This window comes from Pelophylax lessonae (assembly GCF_965119305.1).
Source record: "Pelophylax lessonae genome assembly, chromosome: 2".
Taxonomy (NCBI): domain Eukaryota; kingdom Metazoa; phylum Chordata; class Amphibia; order Anura; family Ranidae; genus Pelophylax; species Pelophylax lessonae.
The window spans coordinates 91849164-91867704 of record NC_138769.1 but is presented as its reverse complement, the minus strand read 5'-3'; positions in this window follow the sequence as shown (position 1 = coordinate 91867704).

Sequence of the window (18541 nt, the reverse complement as noted above, 5' to 3'; positions counted from 1 at the left end):
TCCAGATCTAAACGCCGTGAATCTCCATCAGGGAGTAGGCAACAAGGGAGACGCTCCAATTCCTCCCCCAGACACCATACACGATACCAGAGTCACCGCACACACCAGAGAGCCTGTTGGGGTTGTGGGGCGCATGTCCCGGAGGACAAGTCCCTATGTGAGCCATGTTTTGCTCATGCAGCCGGTGAGAGGGGGCAAAAGGATCAAAGATTGGAATCTCTAGTGAAGAGAATAGTACAACAGTCCCTGAAAGAATGGGGTACAGTCCCACCACTTGGTCCCACCACATCCAGTTCTCCAGGGGAAGTGCAGGAAGATCAAGGCCCCTCTCAACCGAGTATTACTTCTGCAAAGTCATCTGTCAGTGATTCGGAAGAAGAAGGGGCTGTAGGCGGCTTTGAGTTCGCCCTAGTTTCACCCCTGATCAGAGCCATTAAAGAAGCTCTCAGATGGGAGGATCCTGTGTCTCCTCAGAAAAAGCAGCGGAAGTTCTTCAAGCACCTTGGTAAGGAGCGTATCAACTTCCCTTCCCTCTCTGAATTACAAGAGGTGATTACTGAAGAATGGAGTAAAGGGGATAGTAAGTCTTCCTTATCCTCCAAACTTGGGAAATTATATCCCTTTAAACCTGAAGATGTCGCCCGTCTGGAATCTGCTCCTCTTGTGGATGCGGCAGTTACAAGATTAGCAAAGCATGTCACTTTGCCACTAGATGACGCGGTCTCTTTCAAAGACCCTTTGGATAGGAAGATAGATCTGGACCTAAAGAGGATCTTTGTGACGGCCGGCGCGGCCTGCAAACCTGTGATGGCATTAGCAACAATGTCTAAAGCCATGGAAGTCTGGGTTTCCGATATAGAATCCAAACTTGGAAGTCTCTCGGAAGAAGCCGTAGAAAGTTCCCCTATTCACGAACTCAAGCTGGCTTCAGTGTTTTTAGGAGAAGCATCTATTGATGTTCTGCGTCTTCTGTCCAGATCGATGCTATCCTCAGTAACAGCAAAGAGGGCCTTGTGGCTTCGCCCGTGGATTGCAGATCCAGCTTCTAAACAGGCATGGTGTAAGATCCCTTTTGAGGGTACTTCCCTTTTTGGAAACAAACTAGACAGCGCCATTGCCAAGGCTACTGGCGGAAAGTCAGGTTTCCTCCCGCAAGACAGACGACTATTTGGTCAGAAGAAGCCTCAACCTAGGAGGCAATACACGGAGAGATCAAGAGATGCACGCTCTTACAAGCCTAATAGAGATTTCCGAAGAAACTGGAGAGGTGGTCAATCCTCTACTCGGAGGTCATCAAAAAATCCAGCGCCTGCTGGACAAGATTCCACTAAATCTTTTTGAGATTGGGCCCGTCCAGGCATGTCAGGTGGGGGCACGTCTTCTCCATTTTCAGCATGTCTGGGCGGCCTCAATCACGGACTTTTGGACCGTCAGGACGGTCTCTACAGGCCACAGATGGTCATTTCTGGCAGATCCAGTTCCAAGATTCATCTCAACTCATTTACCCTGTCTAGAAGAGAGAAGAGAAGTCTTGCTCGCCTATGTAGACGCTTTGGTGGCTCAAGGAGCGGTAGCTCCGGTTCCGGAACAAGAAAAATTTCAAGGGGTTTACTCACCCCTCTTCTTAGTCCAGAAGAAGAACGGGGCCTGGAGACCTGTTATAGATCTCACATACCTGAACAAGTTCATAAAGAACGAAAAATTCAAGATGGAAACACTCTCAACTATTCAAAGGGCAGTACTGCCGGGAGATTGGCTCGCCTCAATAGATTTAAAGGATGCGTATTTTCATGTACCTGTGGCAACCGACTTCCACAAATATCTTCGCTTCTGTGTTCGGAATCAGCATCTGCAATTCATTTGCCTACCCTTCGGCCTGTCTACCTCACCCAGAGTATTCACCAAAGTTCTTCTAGCAGTGGTAGCCTTCATAAGATTGAAAGGTATACGTCTACATCATTACTTAGACAATCTTCTGCTTCTGTCTCAAGAAAAGGATCAGTTATTGGCACACAGAGATCAGGTCATATCGACCCTCAAAGAGTTTGGCTGGCTGCTAAACCTACAAAGAGTCAGCTGGAGCCTACTCAGCGCCTAGTCTATCTTGGGGCGCAATTCGACACCGTCGAGAATTCAATCTCTCTCCCATTAGAGAAGATACCGGTAGTGAGGGAGAGAATCCTTCCGGCTCTTTCCTCTCCTCGGCTGAAAGCCTCTCAGTGCCTCAAAATCATTGGCACCATGGTGTCCACGGCTCCAATGGTCAAATGGGCTCTCTGGCATATGAGGCCCTTCCAAAAAGGGTTCCTACAACAATGGAACACAGAAGAGAAAGATCAGTACATTCATATCTCCTCCAGCATGAGATACAGTCTTCTTTGGTGGCTGCAACGCAGGAATCTGCTCAACTGTCATTCTCTGGTTCCAGTCTCATGGACTATAATCACAACAGACGCCAGCAACTCAGGTTGGGGGGCTCATTGTCTGACAGAGATGACACAGGGGAGATGGTCTTTTCAGAGACACACTCCAGTCTCCAATATACTGGAACTCCGAGCAGCCTACCAGGGTCTTCGATCTTTCCAACACCTGCTAGAGGGGAAATCTGTAATGATTCGGATGGACAACACCACGGCAGTGTCTTATGTGAAGAGACAAGGTGGGACACGGAGTCTCTCTCTGCTACGAGAATTAGACCCGATCATGTCCTGGGCCCAGACTCACCTAGTAAACATCTCGGCAGTTTACATCCCAGGTTTACAGAATGTTCAAGCGGATTTTCTGTCCAGGGTCCAGTTGAACCACAACGAATGGTCGCTCCATGTGGAGTCGTTCAAATGGATTCTGTCGTTGGGAGTATCTCCCGAAGTCGATCTGTTCGCCTCCCCTTGCAACCACAAGTTGGGGAAGTATGTCACGAGGGGCAAGTGTCCTCAAGCTTACGGGACAGATGCACTAACCGACAGGTGGGAGTTCAGCAGGGCTTATGCCTTTCCTCCAGTACCCATCATTCTCAAATTCCTGCAAAGACTTCAAGCGGAAGATGTGGAGATAGTGATGGTGGCGCCTTTCTGGCCGAACAGGCCATGGTTTCCGCTACTCCTACAACTGAGTTACCGGGACCCGGTCCCTCTTCCCCTCAGACCAGACTTGCTTCTTCAGGGAACATCAGTGCACCCCTGTCCTGCAATTCTCCGGTTGACGGTCTGGTTCTTGAGAGGGAAAGGTTGGAATCGCTCGGCTGCCCATCTACAGCCATTTCCACCTTGATGAATGCTAGACGACCAAGTACTAATAAAGTATACTGTAGAATCTGGGCAAGATTCATGGAGTCTGCATATCCTGAAGGTATGTCTTCCTCAGTCCCTGGGATTCAAGAAATACTAAGTTTTCTTCAGGCTGGTCTGGATATGCCCCTTTCAGTGGCAACTCTTAGAGTTCAAGTTTCGGCCTTATCGGCCTTCTCCGGGGTCATGTGGGCCCAACACCCACTAATCCAACAATTTTTCAAAGGAGCAATCAGGCTCAATCCTCAGAGAAGACCTAGGTTCCCGAAATGGGATCTACCTCTTGTCCTAAATGCCCTCTCCAAATCGGGCATAGATTCCTCTTCTTCTATCAAGGACCTGACCATCCGAACTGTCTTCCTGGTAGCCATTACCTCGGCTAAAAGGGTCTCTGAATTAAGTTCTCTCGGATGTAAAGAACCATTCTTGACTTTTTTTCCGGATCGGGTAGTACTGATACCCAGGCTGAATTCAAATCCGAAAGTCACCTCAGTGTTTCACCAGAATCAGGAGATTGTCCTGCCTACTTTCCGTTCATCTAATGAGTCCAATCCTCATCCGTTGGATGTAGGAGAATCCTTAAAAGCCTATCTTCAAGCAACTGCACCATTCAGGCAGTCTGACAACCTCTTTGTCCTGTTCTGGGGAAAGAACAGAGGTAAACCTGCTTCATCTAGGACTATCGCTTCATGGATAGTGGCAGCTATCCAACAGGCCTATAGAGCTGAGGGGCTGGCTCCTCCGGAGGCGGTGACGGCGCACTCTACAAGGAGTATCTCTACTTCCTGGGCGGCTTCGCGGCACGTGGCTCCAGATGTGATTTGCAGAGCGGCTTCGTGGTCATCAGTCAATACTTTTATGACCCACTATTGTGTAGAGCCTGCTTCTCTGTCCTCAGTTAATTTTGGTTTGACTGTTTTGTCTGCAAATAGCATGAATTAAAATTTTCTTTGCTAAAGCATTCCCACCCGTGTGGAGTGAGCTAGTTATTTCCCACACGTAGGCTGCCATGGAGACAGACAGGAAAACGGAAAATTCCTATCATACTTACCGTAATTTTCCTTTCCTGATAGTCTCCATGGCAGCCGGAGTACCCACCCTCTCGTCTTGGATTCGGCTAAGATATGGAACACCTGCTGTACCTGAGAGCTGAAATTTATGGGAGGGGGGTCCTATACCCTTGGAGTGGAGGCGGGGTTAACCCACACGTAGGCTGCCATGGAGACTATCAGGAAAGGAAAATTACGGTAAGTATGATAGGAATTTTCCGTTTTTTCACATTTTTTTATATGAAATTCCCCAAAAAAAAAATGTAAAAATCAAAATTTTTTTAAATTTTCGGCCATTTTGTTTTATCCTACCCATGTTTGGTAAAAAAAATCGCAAAAAGCGTATTTTGATTGGTTTGAGCAAAAGTTATCGCGTTTACTAACAAAGGGAAAGATTTCTGTCATTTTTGGTGGTTTTTTTTTTTTAACGTGTAATGGCGGCGATCTGCGATCTGCGGTACTGCGACATTGGGGCGGACAGATCGGACCCTTGACTGACATTTTTGACACTTTTGGGGTTACCAGTGACATTTCTACAGTAATCAGTGCTATATATATGCACTGTTACTGTAAAAATACACTGGTAGTGAAGGGGTTAACTTTATTTGGGAGGGAGGGGCTGTGTGTGTCCCTAGGGGCGTGCTTTCTACTGTGATTGGCTGTGGCTTGAGCTGTAAGGACACTGATCAACGGATCTACATAGTAGATCCATGTGATCAGTGTTTTTACAGCGAGCAGAATGACAGGTGGCTTGTTTACACAAGCTGCCTGACATTCTCCCTCTCCCCCGCCGATCGCCGAGTGACCGGCGGACATCGGGTCCGCTGGTCACACGTGCGGGGGGGGGGGGTCGGTGACCGCGCGGGAGCGGGAGCGCGCCTCCGCGGGCGTGCGCTCGCTCCCCAGAGCCTCACAGGCGAGCGACGTAGACCTACGTCACTCTGCCTGTGAGGGGCTGACTGCCGCAGTAAATATACTGTGAGCAGTCGGCAAGCGGTTAATAATAAGGGGCTGGGCAGGATGAATGAGGGCAGTGTGAAGTTTGTCAGTGTAGCATACATACCACATGACTCATTTGCATAGCTGAGGGGTAGCACTAGCAACATCTCTACTGTGAATAAGGGGGGCTTTTGATTTTTGGCATTTAGCTATTAGGAAATTTGGACCTTTGGCAGTACACAATTAAAGTAAAGGTGTGCAAGTTTATTCCCGGCTTGTTATGATTCTGTATGTAGATTTTACCCAAAACAGGGAGTTTACATACAGTATAAAGAGACACTTCCATAATTTGGGAACCTCCCCCCTATTTGAGAGCAATCTTCTCAACTATTTTGTGGAATCTCCATTACTTTTGGCCTACAGCTGCTGCCCTCACTTCTGCTTATAGGTTGCCACAATGCCAGCCATATAGCCACCAGAGAGCCATAAGTCATACAACTTTTATCTGGTAGATTAGACATGGAACTAATTTGGATATTAAAAGCATAGGCATGTTTTGGCGGGTACAACTAGTTTTTACTGCAAATTACTTACATACTGTATGTACAACACTGACTCACATTATTAACTAGATCTCTTAGAACTCACCAGCAAAGTCTTTCCTTCTTACAATTCTGTGGTAAGTGGGTTCTTGTACTGTGCTGCCTCCTGCCTGGAAAGCTGCTCCGGTCTCTAACCCATGCGACGCTCTTGCTCTGGCTCCGGCTCTGCCCCACAAGCCCGCCCATCCACGCTGCTCCAAACCAATGCCGGTATACACTGGCATTGCCGCTCGGCCAGTCAGCAGCATAGGGAGGTACAATGACAGTTAGACACTCTGCAGCCGAGACAGAGACGGCGGCACGGCCGCCGGACCAGTGTAATTTGTAGGGCCGGTGGCCCTGCAAACAGTGTAATGTTTTCAGCGGGGTGGCAACAGGGGTGGCAAGGACTTCGTCTGGGGTGGCAATTGCCACCCCAGCTAGCCCTCTGGCTCCGCCACTGTTGGTATGTGCCTACTGCTGCCAACCCTTCTCTACGCCATCTGCCCCCCCAGCTCTGCCGGCTTTCCCCCTCCCCTCTCCAGCTGGCTGCTGGAAGGAATCTTTTCAGGATGGAGAGTGGGAAAGGGCCAGTAAATATGTAAATTATACGCCTCTTCCTTTTCTTAATGGGCAGTGTAAGTGATCGGCACTGATCACTCACTGTGTTCTCAACTGAAGCATAATAAACACTGTTTACTATGATTCAGTTTATTAATGAACAGGAAGGCTATGCAGAGCTCTTCTTGTTCATTCATTCTGTGCAACTGAGACTACAGAAAGGAACCGGGGAATATGTTTTCTCAGTCACTTTCTGTGTCTAAAAAGTGAGACTTAAGGGTCTGTTTAGATCCGTGATATCTCATCAAAGCCCCCCCCCCCCCTCTTCCCCCATCCCAACCCCAGAAGCATTGTGAAAAAATGTAAAAATTGCAACAACAAAAAAATAGTAAAAACAATTACAAATGTAAAAAAAATAAAAAAATGCTACAAATAAAAAAATGTAAAAAAATTATAAAAAGGGTTCATAAATGAGCGGTTTGTGCAGTTGAAGCTGCCTGTTAGTCTATGGGGATGCAGGAGATGAATGAATACCGCCACAGGTCCTAATTTGACAGGTGTGCAGGTGTGGGTGAGTGGCCCTGAATGCGCACTGTCTGTGTTTGGGGCCGTACACATGCACCCACACGCCTGTCAAATTAGGACCTGCAGCAGTGGTGGAACTGCAAGGGCTGGACTTGTGACTGGACCCTGGAGTTCCGCCACCTTGGGGGGCCCCAAGACAGTAGGAAGGGGGCCCGCTGCAGGACTGTAATAAAGGGCATTGCAGTTGTAGTTAAGGACCCCAGGATCAGTGGGAAGGACCCAAGCCAGGGGTCAGAGGGGCCCTTTGTGTTTTTTTGCACTGGGACCCTGAAGGTTCTAGTTACGCCTCTGCTCCCGTTTGTCACTCTCTTCCTCCCAGGGTCATTATTACTCATTTAGAGGGCTCTGAAGCTCTCTGCATCCAGCTTACTACTCCCTGCACATCGCATCATAGACAGCACTTCTGCAGCTCCACCTACTGAATACTGTACACTTTTCCTGGGACTTAAGCCCTGAACAGGGCCTTAGCAGTAACTGACTATATATACATAGCTCTGGGGTGTTTGGCTGCCATGTCCCAACTCTCTCAAGCAACTCCCATTCTTGCATTTACGCATATGGGCACTAGATACACCCATTACAAAACTACAGGTAGGCTTGGTCTAAAAGGGGACCTAACACCCACTTACATAATTCCTTATTGCCATGCTATTTTGGGACAGAGTCACTTAGTGGCTGACTAGCTAACTGCACCTACAGTAAAAACATGTCTATGTTTTACTTAAAGAGGAAGTAAACCCTCCTCTGCAACTTTTACCTATGGGTAAGCCTATGATAAGGCTTACCTATAGGTACTGTAAATATCTCCTAAACATGTACCGTTAAGGAGATATGTACCTTACATGCAGCCAGTGACATCACTGGTGCATGCGTTTTGAAGGAACGGCCACTGGTGCCGTTCCTTCAGAGCTCCGTGCCGTGACCGTCGGCTCCCGCGCACATGTGCGGGAGTGACGTAATTGCGGGTCCGGCAATCAGATGGGCGGAGGCCGCGATCCCGGAAGTCAGGCAACTGAACATGTCGCCCGTCATACAGGTAAGCGGGCTGCACGGCGGGGGCTCGTTCTAAGGTAAGTATTTCATAATGAGCTAGTATGCGATGCATACTAGCTCATTATGTGTTTCTCTTTCAGGTTGGAAAAAAAAAATAAAACATTTTAATGAGTTTACAACCTCTTTAATATAGCCCTTCCTAGACACTCCTAATCTCTCCTTCTTGAAGTTAGTTGTAGTTTTATGCTGGTCCAGCAAGGGGTCTTTAGAGAGTCAGGAGGCTTTGACAGTGACATTTTTTTTCGAAAGAAAGAAAGAAAGAAAGAAAGAAAGAAAGAAAGAAAGAAAGAAAGAAAGAAAGAAAGAAAGAAAATGAAAGAAAGAAACTGCTAACCTGGAATATACATTAAATTTCACTATTTTCTAGCCTTCTTGGTGAGTCAAACTACCTGTTGATTTTGTTGAGTCAGCAAGTTGCCATACTGTTCTGGAAGATCCTTGCACACACTACAGGTCCTGAAAGTGATATTAAACCCAAAAGCAAAAATGTAATATATTGCAGCTTTCCAATTCTTAGACGTGGTGTCTGTATTTTTTTTTTTTTTTAGTTATCCCTCCCTTTATGATCTGGCCAGTAAGTCTGTTATTTTTCAACTTCCTGTAACAGACCAAGCTGTGAAAATAAATCCCAAAGCTGTCACTGGAACAGGAATCTTTGAATGAGAACATGAGAAGTTCTGGTGACCCTGGTAACGAACAAGGATTCCTTCACTTCAGTGGGATTTCTCTCACTTCCTATTTTGGGACAGGAAGAGAAGGCAAATCTCCTCAATGGGACACAGAAAAAGAATCAGAATGGTTATAACCTTCCCTTAGGCTGCCCATTCCCTACTTCACACAAGTTGTATTCTGACAGGAAGGACTCCTCTGCTTTTAGAATACACTGATCAGCGCTGCAGATGATTGGCTTAAGCCACTGTTCAAAGGAAATATTTTCAACATTCTCGTTTGACAGACGTCATTCATCAGATTAATCAGTGTCCATTGATGGATCAATATTAGGCCACTCCATGCTGAACCGGTGTTCTGTCAGATTAGTGAACCCATCAAATCAGCTAACTGAAGTGACGTTCTGTCAGCTGACTGACCAAAAAAACTTCCTGCACATGCTTTCCACTGCTTGCAGGTTTGTTAATCTGACAGAACTTCCGCAGTCAGAAGGCGGCAGCGGACATCTTGTTACACCCAGCCAAGTCTTGGATTTCAGACTCATTATAGCAATAAAGTCAGCATATATGCTTATATACAGTATTTTGAAACCCAAGAGACTGTTTTAATGTTTCATTTTGAAAGCCTGCAGTCAGAAGGTGGCGACGGCCATCTTGGTACACCCCGCACTGCTCAGCGTCAAAGTTACCTTCAGACTGCAGACTTTCAAAATCAAACATCAAAACAGTCTTACAGGTTTCAAAATGTTGTATATAAGCATATATACTGACTTTATTGCTCTAATGAATCTGAAATTTAAGACTTGGCTGGGTGTACCAAGATGTCCGCTGCCGCCTTCTAAATGCAGGTGTTCTGTCAGATTTACAAGCTTGCAAGCAGTGGAATGCATGTGCAGTAAGAATTTTCAGTCAGTCAGCTGACGGAACGTCAATTCTATTGACGGGTTTGCTATTCTATAAGAACACCGGCCAGATTCTGATCTATCTGTGACCAGCTTTAGTCTATCCAAAATTTTTAAAAAAAGGTTTGCCCTTTGTTTTACTTTAATGTTACCAGTTTGCATAACTTTTTTTCCCCCCATGTTCCCTTGAAAGGCTCAAAACTTTGTCTAAAGGCTCGTACACACTATAAGAAAATCGGCCAAACATTTTAGAAGAATTTTCGTACGATTTTTGTATAATATGTACACAACTTTCGACAGCCGACTTTTCGTACAAAAATTCCCAAAGGGACAAACTCCAAAATGTTTCTCGTACAGGAACAGAACGCACGATTTTCGTTTAATGTGTACCGTTTTCGTGCGATTAGCGTACAAGAAAACATAAAAAAGAAAGGCTATGCATGATCAGAAACAATAAACAACAACAACGAAAAAAAAAGCCTTTGTCGTATGAAAATTTTCGTATGAATTTTCGTTCATCTGTTTTCGCTCCGTGCCGTGACCGTCGGCTCCCGCGCACATGTGCGGGAGTGACGTAATTGCGGGTCCGGCAATCAGATGGGCGGAGGCCGCGATCCCGGAAGTCAGGCAACTGAACATGTCGCCCGTCATACAGGTAAGCGGGCTGCACGGCGGGGGCTCGTTCTAAGGTAAGTATTTCATAATGAGCTAGTATGCGATGCATACTAGCTCATTATGTGTTTCTCTTTCAGGTTGGAAAAAAAAATAAAACATTTTAATGAGTTTACAACCTCTTTAATATAGCCCTTCCTAGACACTCCTAATCTCTCCTTCTTGAAGTTAGTTGTAGTTTTATGCTGGTCCAGCAAGGGGTCTTTAGAGAGTCAGGAGGCTTTGACAGTGACATTTTTTTTCGAAAGAAAGAAAGAAAGAAAGAAAGAAAGAAAGAAAGAAAGAAAGAAAGAAAGAAAGAAAGAAAGAATGAATTTTCGTTCATCTGTTCCGATTTGCTGCGAAATGAGAGAAATTAGACAGTCGTTCACCAGATTTTCTTATAGTGTGTACCCCACCTAACGTAGACACTCCTTCACTCTGTCCACTTTTCCACTTGTCCGCTCTGTTGACTTTTCTGATACAGGTGCTTCCACAACACATGGCAGATCACATTGCTTGCATTCTCTCCCAATGGCACCCCAACACACCTTGCTGACCTAGGTGGACTGCAGCGTAATACAATGCATGGCATTACACTAACATCATGTTTAAATGTGCACTGCCAGGAAACGGTCCATTGAAGTGCATTTCCAGCCCATTCAATTTGAATACAGTGCATGATAACCACTTTCCGACCGCAATATGTATACTGTATATGTTGTGGTTTGCAGGTGGTTTACCGGGATTATGGCTGAAGGTATCAGCCATAGCCTTGGTATTGTTTTTTTGCAGCCGGCTTTCTCATGAAACCATTACGAGCGGCACATGAGCCGCTAGAACGGGGATGCCCTTCCCGCCGCTTGCCAGTGTTTCATAGGCTTACTGTTTCCGCCGGTTCACCCAAGAAATGATCCGGTGGTACAGCCAGCTGCTCCCAAAGACTCTATAGCAGGGATCTTCAAACTACGGCCCTCCAGCTGTTGCAGAACTACACATCCCATGAGGCATTGCAAAACTCTGACATTCACAGACATGTCTAGGCATGATGGGAACTGTAGTTCCTGAAAAACTGGAGGGCCATAGTTTGGAGACCCCTGCTCTATAGCCCTGGAAGACTGGAGCGGCGTCATGATACCACTTCCAGTCCAGGCTGGAAGTAAATACTTTTTTTTCTTTTTTAAAGCAAAAGATCAAAGAAACATTTTTTGATCTGTTGCTTTTAAGGGTAAAAAAAAGAGATCTGGGGTCTTTTTGACCCCAGATCTCTCCATAAAGCTAACCTGTCACCCTTATTTCTATTATAAGGGATGTTTACATTCCTTGTTATAGGAATAAAAAAAAAAAATGAAAGGGATAGTGTAAAAATATAAAATAAAAAGTAAAGTCAATAATAATAAAAAAACATTTTTTTAAAGCACTCCCGTCTCTCCGTGCTCCCACACAGACAGATGCAAACACATATGTAAGTCGTGCACGCATATGTAAACGGTGTTCACACCACACATGTGAGGTATCGCCACAAACGTTAGAACGAAAGCAATAATTTTAGTTCTAAACCTCCTCAGTAACTCAAAACAGGTAACCTGTAAAGGTGTTTAAATTGTCGCCTCTGGAGCTTTTTAAGTACCGTGGTTTGTTGCCATTCCACAAGCATGCACAATGTTAAAGTGTGATGTTAGGTATCTATTTCCTCGGTGTAACATCATCTTTCACATTATAGAAAAACTGTGGTAAATATTGTGTGTTTTCTTTTTTTAAATTCATTAAAGTGTTTTTTTCCCCCAAAAATTGCGCTTATGAAACCGATGCGCAATTACCGTGTGACATAAAAAATTGCAACAATCGCCCTATTATTTCCTAGGGTCTCTGCAAAAAAAAAAAAAATGTATACATTTTGAGGGTTTTAGCAAAAAATACTGATTTAAACTTGTAAACAAAAAGTGCCAGAAAAAAATGACATTTGAGTGCTGCTAGTGTTGTTGCAGAGGTTGAAGGGGTGGGGGGCCAGCCTGTCAGTGCTCAGACCATACGCCGCACACTGCATAAAATTGGTTTGCATGGCTGTCATCCCAGAAGGATCCTCTTCTAAAGATGATGCACAATAAAGCCTGCAAACTGTTTGCTGAAGACAAGCAGACAAGGACATGGATTACTGGAACCATGTCCTGTGGTCTGATGAGACCAAGATAAACCTATTTGGTTCAGATGGTGTTAGGTGAGGAGTACAAAGACAAATGTGTCTTGCCTACAGTCAAGCATGGTGGTGGGAGTGTCATGGGCTGGGGCTGCATGAGTGCTGCCGGTACTGGGGAGCTACAGTTTATTGAGGGAACCATGAATGCCAACATGTACTGTGACATACTTAAGCAGAGCATGATCCCCTCCCTTCAGATACTGGGCCACAGGGCAGTATTCCAACATGATAAACACACCTCCAAGACGACCACTGCCTTGCTAAAGAAGCTGAGGGTAAAGGTGATGGACTGGTCAAGCATGTCTCCAGACCTAAACCCTATTGAGCATCTGTGGGGCATCCTCAAATGGAAGGTGGAGGAGCACAAGATCTCTAAAATCCACCAGCTCCGTGATGTCTTCATGGAGGAGTGGAAGAGGACTCCAGTGACAACCTGTGAAGCTCTGGTGAACTCCATGCCCAAGAGGGTTAAGGCAGTGCTGGAAAATAATGGTGGCCACACAAAATATTGACATTTTGGGCTCAAATTGGACATTTTCACTTAGGGGTGTACTCACTTTTGTTGCCAGCAGTTTAGAAATTAATGGTTGTGTTGAGTTATTTTGAGGGGACAGCAAATTTACACTGTTATAAAAGCTGTACACTCACAACTTTACATTGTAGCAAAGTGTTATTTCTTCAGTGTTGTCACATGAAAATATATAATAAAATATTTACAAAAATGTGAAGGGTGTATTCCCTTTTGTGGGATACTCTATAAATACATAAGGGGTCCATATAGTAGTATATGTGATTGTATGGTTGTGTTTTATTTTTTGTTTGGTTGAGCTAGATGGATCTGTGTCTTTTTACAACCTGACTATCTATGTAACTTTGTAACTATGTTACTTGAAGCAATGCCTGTGTAATCTTGACTTTAAGTCGCACAGATATGAACAGTACTCATTGGAAATCATGGGGTATGACTTGTCATGTGACTTTGCAGTCCCAAGTCACAGGGCAAGCCACACAAGTGTAAAAGAGGCCCCAAAACTGCAGTTTTCACTTAAATAATATTCAGTAATGCTGTCAGGAAGGTCCTTGTACAAGCACTTCCTGTTACATAGTTGTCAACATTTCAAAAAAGTTTTTAGGGACACTTTTTTTTTTTCTGTGTGTCCAGAAAGCCACTGTAGGATGAGCATTACTGTAATCAGGAGCAGAGCATGCATTGGTGGTGTGGTCCCACAAGAAGAAAGAGAAATAAAAATGTGAAAAGTGAGCGTGATTTAAAGTGATACTAAAGTCTTGTTTTTATTTTTCCCTTAAAAATAGCAAACATATTATACTTACCTCCTCTGTGAAGAGGTTTTGCACAGAGCAGCCCGGATCCTCCTCTTGCCAGGTCCCTCTTTGGCTCTCCTTGCCCCTCCCTCCTGCTCTGTGCCCCCAGAGCAAGCAGCTTGCTATTGGGGCACCCGAGCCAACCCACAGCTTCAGGCCCGCCCCCTCTCTGGAAGCAATTGCATGCATCTGGACGCTGCAGCCTGAGCACTGACATTCAGTTCCATATTCATTCCATTAAGCGGTAGAGCTAGGGTGAGTCTGTATCTATTCTACTCGGCAAATTATTACCTGAAACCTCTGCTGGCTTTGGCCTTCTCAGTCCTCTGTCTGCTCGGGTCTCTGCTCTCCCCTCCTCCTGTGTCTGTCCCTGGTTTGCAGGTTTGCAGTCACTCTGACAGTCAGTGTGTGTGTCCAGGCTGTGTTGTGATCTGGGTTCGCTGTGTAGCTCAGCTGCAGCCTCCTCTACCTTTTCACAGCTCAAGGCGAGCTGGCGTGATCACCCTTGGTTGGCCATGCCCCCTCACTAGCACTGACCATTTAAGAGGCAGGCACCACCAGACTTTCTGGAGGTGGAGGAGGTAGGGGGAGGATCTTAGATAGCGTGAGTACCTCTGTTACCCCGGCACCACAGTTTTGTGTTTTGCCATACAGTGACTGAACTAGGCTGCCCGTGACAGCTAAATTTGCGGAATTCTGTCCAAGGAAAGCTCTGAGCGGGACATCTGTCTTTTTTTTTAAATAAATGTCCTGGGCATTTCGGGACTGTTGGCAACTATGCTGTTCTTGGCAGACAGCATTCTGTTCCTCTCCCGGAATTGTGCTCCTGTCTTGTCACTCTGCCACCTGAGCTTCCAGTGGAGACTACAAGTGGCCTTGCACATTCCACAGTCTACTGTTGTCATCATCAATGAACCCACCATGAGAAATGCCATGCAGCCATTGCTGGTTTGCATGTAGACAGGAGGTGGCTGCAATGAAGAAGCAGGAGATGTGCAGCAATGAGATGCAAAAAAAAAATAATTAGGAATAATGTTCTAGTTAGAAACATGACAATTGCTTATTATACACAGTGCCTTAGAAAACAGGCCTCATTTAGATGATACTGTGTCATGTGTTTTCCATACCCAATCAGCTTTAAAGATGCTTGTTTTGTCTACAGATACCTACTGTATTCCTTGCTTCCCTGGCAGCTGGTGCTTTTCTCTGCAATCTCACACTATCATCCCTGGAAGTTAGATAAAACCTCAACATTCTCATGTACATTGAACTTGATGAGAACAGAGAACCTGCTACTGAAGGGATAAGTATTTAACCCTTGCAGTTTCGGGGGAGTTCCCTGCATAGTTGGATCGAGCAGCTGCCTGGAGTAGGGTGTTAAAGCTGAATTACAGGATTAACAAATATTGTCTCAATATTTTACTCTTGTTGAGCTTTGTGTGTATTCAAGATCAGTGGAGTAATCCAGTGTAAAACCTTTCCTCTGTGCAGGATCTACCTGTAATAAAGACTGGTCACTGCGGCTCTCTCTCCTTATGCAGGGTGACTGGTCTTGTCTCCGCCCCTCCTTTATTTTTATGTAGTCAGTCTGTAGTAGGTGGACCTTTTAAGTCCCTCCCACAGCTCTGCTCTCTGCACAGGATATGTACAACACAGTGACTATGCACCACAACATTGCTGATTATTGTGAAGCCAGCCTTGGAGCTGCTTTAGATCTTATATGCATTTTAACCACTTGCCGTCTGCTCACTAGAGCTCTACTGCGGCAAAGTGGTTCGTTATTGTCTGGCGACGTAGACCTACGTCGCCAGACACTCCCCTTTCTCGGCGGCGCACGCGCGCCGCCGGAGGCTCACTCCCGCTGTATTCAGTCACGGCGGGAGTCGGGCCAGGGGAGGAGCAGCGGCGATCGAGCTGCTCTTCCCCGATCGTCGGGGAATCGAGTCTGGAGATCCGCCTGCTTGTGTAAACAGAGTGAGGGGATCTCCTAAGTGACAGGCAGGGTCAGATTGCAGGGTTCAGCATAGCTGTACCTGCGATCTGTCCTTGTGTCACTCAGTCACCTCCCCCCACACACGTCAGTAAGCACCAGGCATACATTAACCCCTCCCTCTCCAATAAAATTAACCCCTTCCTTGCCAGTGTCATTTTTACAGTAACAGTGCATATGTATAGCACTGATTACTGCAGTAATGTCACTGGTACCCCCAAAAGTGTCAAAAATGTCAGTCAAGGGTCCGATCTGTCCGCCGCAATGTCGCAGTCCTGCAAAAAAAAAATCGCAGATCGCCGCCATTACTCGTTAAAAAAAAAAACACCAAAAATGACAGAAATCTTTCCCTTAGTTAGTAAATTCAATAACTTTTGCGCAAACCAATCAAAATACGCTTATTGTGATTTTTTTTACCAAACATAGGTAGCAGAAAACAAATTGGCCAAAAATGTAAAAAAAATTTGATTTTTACATTTTTTGGGGGGGGAATTTCATATAAAAATATGTGAAAAATATTGTTATTTTTTCAAAATTTACGCTCTTTTTTTGTTTATAGCGCAAAAAGTAAATATCACACAAGTGATCAAAATACCACCAAAAGAAAGCTCTGTTTATGGGAAAAAAGGATGTAAATTTCGTTTGCGTACGGCGTTGAATGACCACGCAATTTTCAGTTAAATTCGCACAGTGCCGAATCTCAAAAAGTGGCCCAGACGTAAGACAGCAAAATCCTCCGGTGGTAAAGTGGTTAATAATAGTTTCAGAAAGGGATTACGTTAGGTAAAACATGCACAGGAAGAGTTCAGGAACAACTTTTTGAGTCCATAAAAAAGAAAAAAGTATGCTGCGTTATAATAGGACTGATTTTATGAAGTGGGCTGTGCAGCTAAGGTTCTTTTTATGGATCTCTCTTATTCTCAATCTACACTTTATCCCTCGGTAAGCTGATAGCCCCCCACGACTTCCAATACCATTTCTATGTTGACGACACCCAAATCTATATTTTTACCCCTAAGTTCATCCCATTTGCCATGAGCTCATATTATTTCTGCCCCACATGCCCCCCTCCCTTGACTTCTCTGTTGATTGATGGCACAACTATCAGTTCACCCCCACATGACAGGGTGCATGATGTACCCCCGGACTCTGAACTCCCCTTTCAGCCCCATATCCAATCACTGTCCAAATCCTATCACCTAAACCTCTGCAACATCTCCAAAGGATGCTCTTTCCTAACCAAAGACACCACAAAGCCACTAATTCACTCCATGATGGACTAAGGTCTGTTTGTCAGCAATATACAGATTATAAACCCATGTGAATTCCAACCTTATAGAGTATAGATTACTTTGTATGGGATCTCCCAAACAACTGGTGACAGCCTTTTGCTATATGATGAATACCATTTGGACTCTTTGAGGTGCAGCGATTCACCAACTATTATGTTATTGCTTCTATTTAAAACAGTATTACCTGTTGGTTAAGAGGATATCTTGAATCTTGTACTTGTTGAAAGTTTGACAAACATACCTGTTTCCTTTTCTGACAAACTACCAGTCCCTGTATTTCAGAGTACACTGATCTGGGTAGAATATGCAAAGGAAATAAGCTCCTGAAGAAGTGAAATATTGTGAAAGATGTTGAGCTTTTAGCCAGTATATACTGCATTCCAACTCTGCAACGGGATACTACCAGGTTTTGCTATCTCATTGGCCCTAACCCTAGCGGTCAGAGCTGGTTAAATAATAATTATTTTTGTGTTGCTCATATTTCAATTTTATTAATGTACACATGTGTTTTTATGTAAACTATTATTAATAAAATTTATATTTTTGAGTATTGGTGCCTAAAAAGACCATATTTACCACTCCAAATACACATATTATTATTTTTTATTATCTAGGGGACGATAAGGAAAGAGATTTATTTACCTTATTCTGTTTTTCTTCTCTGCTGTCTGACACTCCATGAATATGGAGGGGGGGGGGGTGCCCTTGGTGTCCTCAAGTACAATGCAGGAAAACTGGTCCTGCACTGTACATGATGGCGTCAGAGAGCTGACGCTGGTCTTATAAAGAGAAGGAATCTTGCAGGAGGGAGAAATAAGGGACATTTTTAACCTTATTCTCAACCCCCTAGACAAGGGGTCTTCAAACTTTGGTCCTCCAGTTATTCAGGAACTACAATTCCCATCATGCCCAGTCATGTCTGTGAATATCAGAGTTCTACAATGCCTCATGGGACAAGTAGTTCCGCAACAGCTGGAGGGCCATAGTTTGAGGATCTGTGCCCTAAACTATGCAAGCATTTAACTCATGCAGTACAGATGAGGACTGAAAGGGTTCGATTTTTATCAGTCCAGAGTTTAGCTTTAAAGGACCAGTATCCCTAAACTGCATCATTTTCATAAATTGGTTTGTCAAAAGTTTAAAGTGTAAGTTCAACTTGTCACAAAAAATGAAAAGGTGAACCTCCCTGGTGAGTAGCTTTTATTGCCCATGCAGCTGGTACAGGAGTCTAGGAAACATGCTCTTCTTCCAGGACGGATCAAAGTGATTTTGGTTGGTCACATGTCAGCACATGACTGCTTTGACCAATCCGAATTGCTTTGATCTGTCTGGGCATCTCTAAGGAAACATGGGAAATAAGACTGCAGCTTCCAAATGCCTGGACCCCTTCACCGGCTGCGTGGGCAGTGAAAGCTAATCATCTATGGAAGTAAGTGCAGTGAGCACTGGGGGGTGGTTGTCCT